This window comes from Vicugna pacos, chromosome 11, assembly GCF_048564905.1.
Source record: "Vicugna pacos chromosome 11, VicPac4, whole genome shotgun sequence".
In the NCBI taxonomy this organism is placed as follows: domain Eukaryota; kingdom Metazoa; phylum Chordata; class Mammalia; order Artiodactyla; family Camelidae; genus Vicugna; species Vicugna pacos.
Genome location: NC_132997.1, coordinates 34,219,930 through 34,225,570, shown reverse-complemented (window position 1 = coordinate 34,225,570; position 5,641 = coordinate 34,219,930). Strand labels below are relative to the sequence as shown.

The 5,641-nt window shown below is 60.6% G+C and overlaps 1 protein-coding gene across 2 annotated transcripts in view; it reads left to right on the top strand.

The window, feature by feature from the left end:
* RASGEF1A (RasGEF domain family member 1A) overlaps positions 1-5,641 on the top strand; it is an 88,068-nt gene that overhangs the window by 224 nt on the left and 82,203 nt on the right. The window lies entirely within an intron of this gene.

The window sequence follows — 5,641 nt, the reverse complement described above, 5'->3', positions numbered from 1 at the left end:
GTAGGCAGCGGCCGGCGACCCTCAGTCCCTCAGTCCCTCCCTCCCTCCTGCGGGCCGTCCCCTCCGGTCCCGGCGCGGACAGGGCGGGGCGTGCGCGGGCCCGGGGTCCCGCCCCGCGCGGCCGTCGTGGGGTCGGGGCGCAGGCTCCCGGCGCTGGCCGGGGGACGCGCGTGGAGGAGGGCGTGCGGGAGCCCAGTGCGGAGTTGCCTAGAACTCCGCCCCGGGCTGGGCAGCGCCGGGACCCCCAGTCCCCCGCCCCTGCGGGGCACCGGGCGGTCTCAGCCTGGGCGTGACTGGAGCGCACTCGGCAGGTTGGAATGGGCACCCGCTGGCGGGTCCCTTGTCCCGGGCCTGGCGTGGAGGAGGGGGCTGGGAAATACGAGGCGCTGGGGCTGCGCAATTGGAAGTTTCCATTGGTTTGTCTGCATTCTGGGGCCCGCGGTGGCATCTCACGCCCTTGCTGTTTGGCGAGGAATTGGGGCGTGAGCTCAGCATTTGAGGGGAGCTGGCCAGGGCGAGATGCCCACCTCTGCACCGTGAACAAGGGTCATTTCAAGGACCGCGCTCTTTTTGCCCAGGCCCTCCCTGCTGGAAACAGAGCCTGGGGCAGGTGCAGCTGGTTCTGGTCTGCTTATGTGAGGGGATAGGGGGCCCTTGCTGTTCAGGGAGGGACACACAGCCGGCCCCTTGTCCCCTGTATCTCTAGCTGCTTCTGCGCCATGGAGCTGGTGGATATTTACAGCGAGCCCACCTGCCTCTTGGGAGCCGCCCGGAAGCTGAGATGCGGTGGTGGCTGGGGGCACCCTCCTTCCCTGCTTAGAGTTGGGAGCCCCGTCTGGTTCACCCTTCCCACTGCTGTCCTGGTTCTCTCAGCCTCTGGAGCAAGAGAAGGGCCCGCATGGCCATCTACCCCAGGGAGCCTGGACATGCAGATTCAGGTTGGCGTGCAGGGCCACCTCACAGAGGAGGTCTGTTCTGCTCCTCAGGGATCTCCCACCTCCCTCTGGACTCAGTCTTGCCCAACCCAGCCTAGCGTGTGTCCAGGCCCTTCCCTGCTTGGGTAGGGTGTGTCGCACCCTGTTGTGAGCAGGAGGCCACAGGTCTTGACTTTTGAGCTATAGGCTGACTGCTGGCTCCTTCGAGACTTGGTTTCCCCATCTATAGAATGACGCAATGGTTTCAGTGACTTCTGAGGCCATTATCCCCCTGACATTCAGGGACACTTTACATTGAAACTTCAGGACCCCCGCTCAGAATAGGAGGAGGGGATCCATGGGGAGGGGAGGAAGTGGAGGGCCTTGGCTTGGGACACAGGAGTAGGTTTTCTGCCCCTCCAGCTTTTCTTTGTTCTTAGGGACACATGTCATAGTGACCAGCAGCCCTCTGGGGTTGCAGGCCTAGGTGGGGGTGGCAGCAGAATCTGCAAGCCCTGGTCCTGAGAAGAGTGAACAGGATGGACCCATTTGCTGACACCCTCCCAAGGGCAGCTGTTTGCTTTAGCACATGGCTCCCAGGTTTGGGAGCACAAGCAGGTGTCCCCAGGTATGCCACGGGGGCCCAAGAGCCAGCCAACAAGTTTGTTTTTCTCTGGGAGGCAACCTCAAACTGCCAGCCTGATGGCTCCCTTCCACCTGGCAAATTGTGGAAATGGAACAGTTCACACAGAGCAGAGGGGTTTTTTAGTGTAACTTAGCAACTGCAGGCGGAGGAGGAGGAGGAGGAAGAGGAGGAGGAGGAAGAAGAGGAGGGAAGGGGAGGAGGAATACTGGCACCACCAGCATTTGTGCTGTGTCGGCTGAATGAGACCAGTGGCTGCGGGGCCCAGGCTGAAGGGGGAAGGCATCTCCAGCACAAGTGGCCCCCCTCCAGCTAGCCGGGTGAGGGACAAACTCGCTAGTCCATCTCCTGGGTCTTCTGGAGGAGAGCGGTTGCAGCCAGGATGCTCAGATGTAGCCAGAGAGCCCCCGAGCACACCTGTCTCCCCATCTTGGATAAGGGGCTGAATGAGCAGGATTGGAATAGCGTCGGTTGATCTTTGGTTTTTAACCACAGACCCCTGTTCTTGAGCAACATGTTTCACAGAAGCCAAATTTGTCAAATAGGCCAAGTGAAGGTGCAGGGCGAGGAGCAGGAGGTTTGAGGTTCAACCACTGCCCTCAGGAGAGGGGGCTGGGGCTGCAATGGGCCCGTGTAGGATGCACATCTCTGCAGGACCTACCCCAGAAGCCCACAGTAGGAGATGCAGGTCAGGGCCTGTCCAGGTTGTCCTGACTCAGTGTGGCTCCCAGTCCCAGCCCAGCCCTCCTGCTGCCCCTGCTGGGACTCCTCCGCTCCCCCTCTTCCCTCCGGAGGCCATCTGCTGCAGCCCTGGGCTGCTCTGGCTGTTTTCTCTCTCAGAGCTTCCAAATGCTGAGCAGAAATCTGCCTCCTGTAACTCCCACCCACTCCAGGCTGCCTTGAGTTCCTTTGCCCTCACTTGCCCACCTCCCTCCTGCAGATGAGTGTTTACTTAGCAACATGTCTTCCAGGCAGAATCTGAGGAGGGAGGCAGGGAGGGAGGTCCATCATCACAGGGTACCTAAGTGGCATCAGTGGGGAAACTGCCAGGCCCATGGCCATGGGAGGCGAGGTGGGCCTCTGACACCCATTGGCCACATGTCAGGGCCCCCTGATCTGCTGGGGGCTCGGGACGACAGTCTGTCCTTTTTTCAGAGGGTGTGCCCTTCTCATGTCTTTCTGGGCACAGAGACCGGGTGTGTGTGTGTGTGTGTGTGTGTGTGTGTGCTGGAGAGTGAACACAAGGCTGCCCTAGGCTGGTACAAGAATGGCCTGGTCACTGTGGAGTCATCCAGAATGTCCTTGCACTGGGGACACCAGGAAGTCCAAGTCTAACAAGCTTGGAGCCAGGTTGGGACAGTCAGCTGACAGCAGCCTGGCAAGGGCATGACAGGAACATGGAGGGGAAAGCCGAAAGCCTCGCCACATCCTGGCCTGCTCGGAGTGTGCGAGGGCCAGGGACCAGGCGTGGAGGAGAGGGGCTCACCCTGGGGCAGGGAGGGCTTCGAGGATTTGCCTCCTAGGATGAGCCTCAGGCCCTATAAAGAGGCTCGTGAGAGGCGTCTGGTCTACAGTGTGAAAGTGTCAGGGTCCACACTGATACCAGCCAGGGCCAGGGAGAGGCAGGGTGGCTGCCTGTCGCTGCCCCTGCCTCAGGGTGGACAGTCAGATGGCCTCAGGCGTCTGCAGAAGCATTTCCTGAGAGCCACACAGGCGTCTCTGAGTATGATTCAGGGCAACACCCAGCAGTCCTGCCCTGGAAGCTTCTCCTCATCTCACGTGTTTGACAGGGAAGCCCCTCAGGGTCAGTGAACTGGTGCCGAGATGTGCACACAGCACAGGAGGAAGGGAACCTCTCGCCCCCCTGACCACCATGATCGCCTACACTGGGCAGGGGACGGGCTGGGGACTGTGCTGCCCACGAGCTCTGGGCCTGCCGTGTCCCTTCTGAGCGGGCTGTGAGGTTCTCCCGGGCCCTCACCCTCCCTCCGTGGTGCAGGGTGAAATCGGGTGGGGTGGGGAGTGGGAGAGCCCCACCTCCAGGAGGGGAGGCCTGGGCCTTGATGAGTATCCAGCTTTTCAGAGGAGAGCATCCCATTTCTGTTGCGGGACGCATGTGCAGGGAGCTGGCCCCTGGGGTGCCGCGTTCCATTTGTCCAGCTCCTTGGAGGTGCGGTCAGTGTAGCTGCCCTAGTGGACTGTTGACAACCTCAGAGGTGAAGTTACTTGCGCGAAGCTTCTTCCAGTTTAAACACAAACAACCTTTCTTGGCTGTCTCCCCCTCCAGCTATTTTGCACCCCACGCTCCTCCTCTGCACGGACTGACTCTGATGGGTGTTCTCTGCTTGCTCACTGCGCGTCCTCACTTCCCACTCTCCCCAGCCCACTCCCATCTGGTACGCCCCTGACTCCGGGGAACAGGTCTTCCGAGGCCCATGGACATCTCCAGCCCTGCACGCATTCACAGCCCCTGCTTCCAGGCTGTCATCCCCCTGGCTCTGTAGGCCCAGACCAGTGCCTCCATGTCTTCCGGCCCCCCTGCAGACCTCCCCTCCTCTCTGGGGGGCACTCAGGTTTCCTGTTCCTCAGGACCTGGGCACACCCCTATCTCCTCCCCACTGTGGCTTCTGTTCCTTCCTTGATGCTGATCCCGTCCCAGCTGCTGACTACCTCCCAGGTGACCACAGGCAGCCTGTCCACTGTCATCGCTGCCCTGAGCCTCACTTGCTCCAGCCCCTGCATCTGAGTAGGTGGGACAGCCAGGGTCTCCCTCGAGCCTCTGCCAGGTCAGCCCTCACATTGACTGAGTCTTCAGTCAGTCTGCCCTCCTCCCTCTCTTTCACCCCCTCCTCGTCCCCCTGCCCATCACGACTGCCAAGAGTTGGGCCGCCCTCTCCTGGCTTGGACAACTGCAGTGGCCTTCTCCTGCAGAGCTTTCCCCACACCACAGCCAGGTGCCCTTTTTCACCTTCTCTTTGTAAAAATGCCTGGAGTCTTCTGCTGCCATGCAGGACTGCCTGTCTCAGCCTAGTTGGCTCCCAGCCTTCCTTAGGGTGCCTTCCGGCACAGGTGTGCTGGGAGGGGTGTCCTGGGCCTCTGCAGCACGCTGCCTCTGTGCAGTTGTCTGTCTGGGATCCCTTGGAGTTAAGTCTATACCTGGCCTGTTGGCCCCGGTTGGATCACCAGCTCCAAGATGGTGGCTGTGCTGGAGGACTCAGCAAACAGTCGTGGGATGCGTGCGAAAATCTGTGAACTGCTGTGCGTGGTGGGGCAGAGAAGCGCAGATCAGTCTGGGGGAGTGCCTGGCCTGGGCCACATTGCTATCCCCCTTTCAGGGAGAGGAGAGGGAAGCTGACTGACCCACAAGTTCTGGGACAGGCCAGGCGGTGGTCTCTGGAGACCTGGACCTGTTCAGGAAAGAGTAGTGGGGGTGGGGCTGGAAAGCCAGGCCCTTGTCTGTTGTCACCACCACTTCCGTTTCTCCAAGTGTCACCCTCAGACTCTACCTTGAAGAGAGAGTTCTCCCTGGATCTGGTTGTCATGGCAACACTGTTAACAAAGAGTAGCTTCCGTGGAGGAGGCTGGCTCACCCAGAAACTGAGGGGGCTGGGAGAGGGTGTGCGTCTGATGGGTTTATTAGTGGGGGCCTGTGTTTGTACCCTTAGCAAGGCCCACATCACGTGGACCCTTCAGCCCATGGGGCTCTCTGGGCCTCTGGTACCCAGACCCTCCCAGTATGATTGTCATGAAGCCTCAGTTCCGTCTGGGTGTGGCCTGGACCCCAGCCACAACTGGGTCACCAGGCAGGCCAGGGAGGCCTCCGACTTTGGTGGTGGGGAGGATGTGTCCAGCCCTGGCGCCATCACTTTCCAGGATGAGGACCCCGACTTTGTCACTGGAGAAACCCAGACGCAGAGGCCGGGACTTCTTTTGCCTAGGACTTCCCTGAAGACTGGATCTGTGCCCAAGCCCGTTAGGTTGTGAATTCTGAACAAGGCCTGCCCAGGTTCCGCTCCTCTGAGGTTACGGTTTGATTGAATGAGGTAGTGACACGCAGTGCTGGGTGAAACCCTAGAGCCTGGGA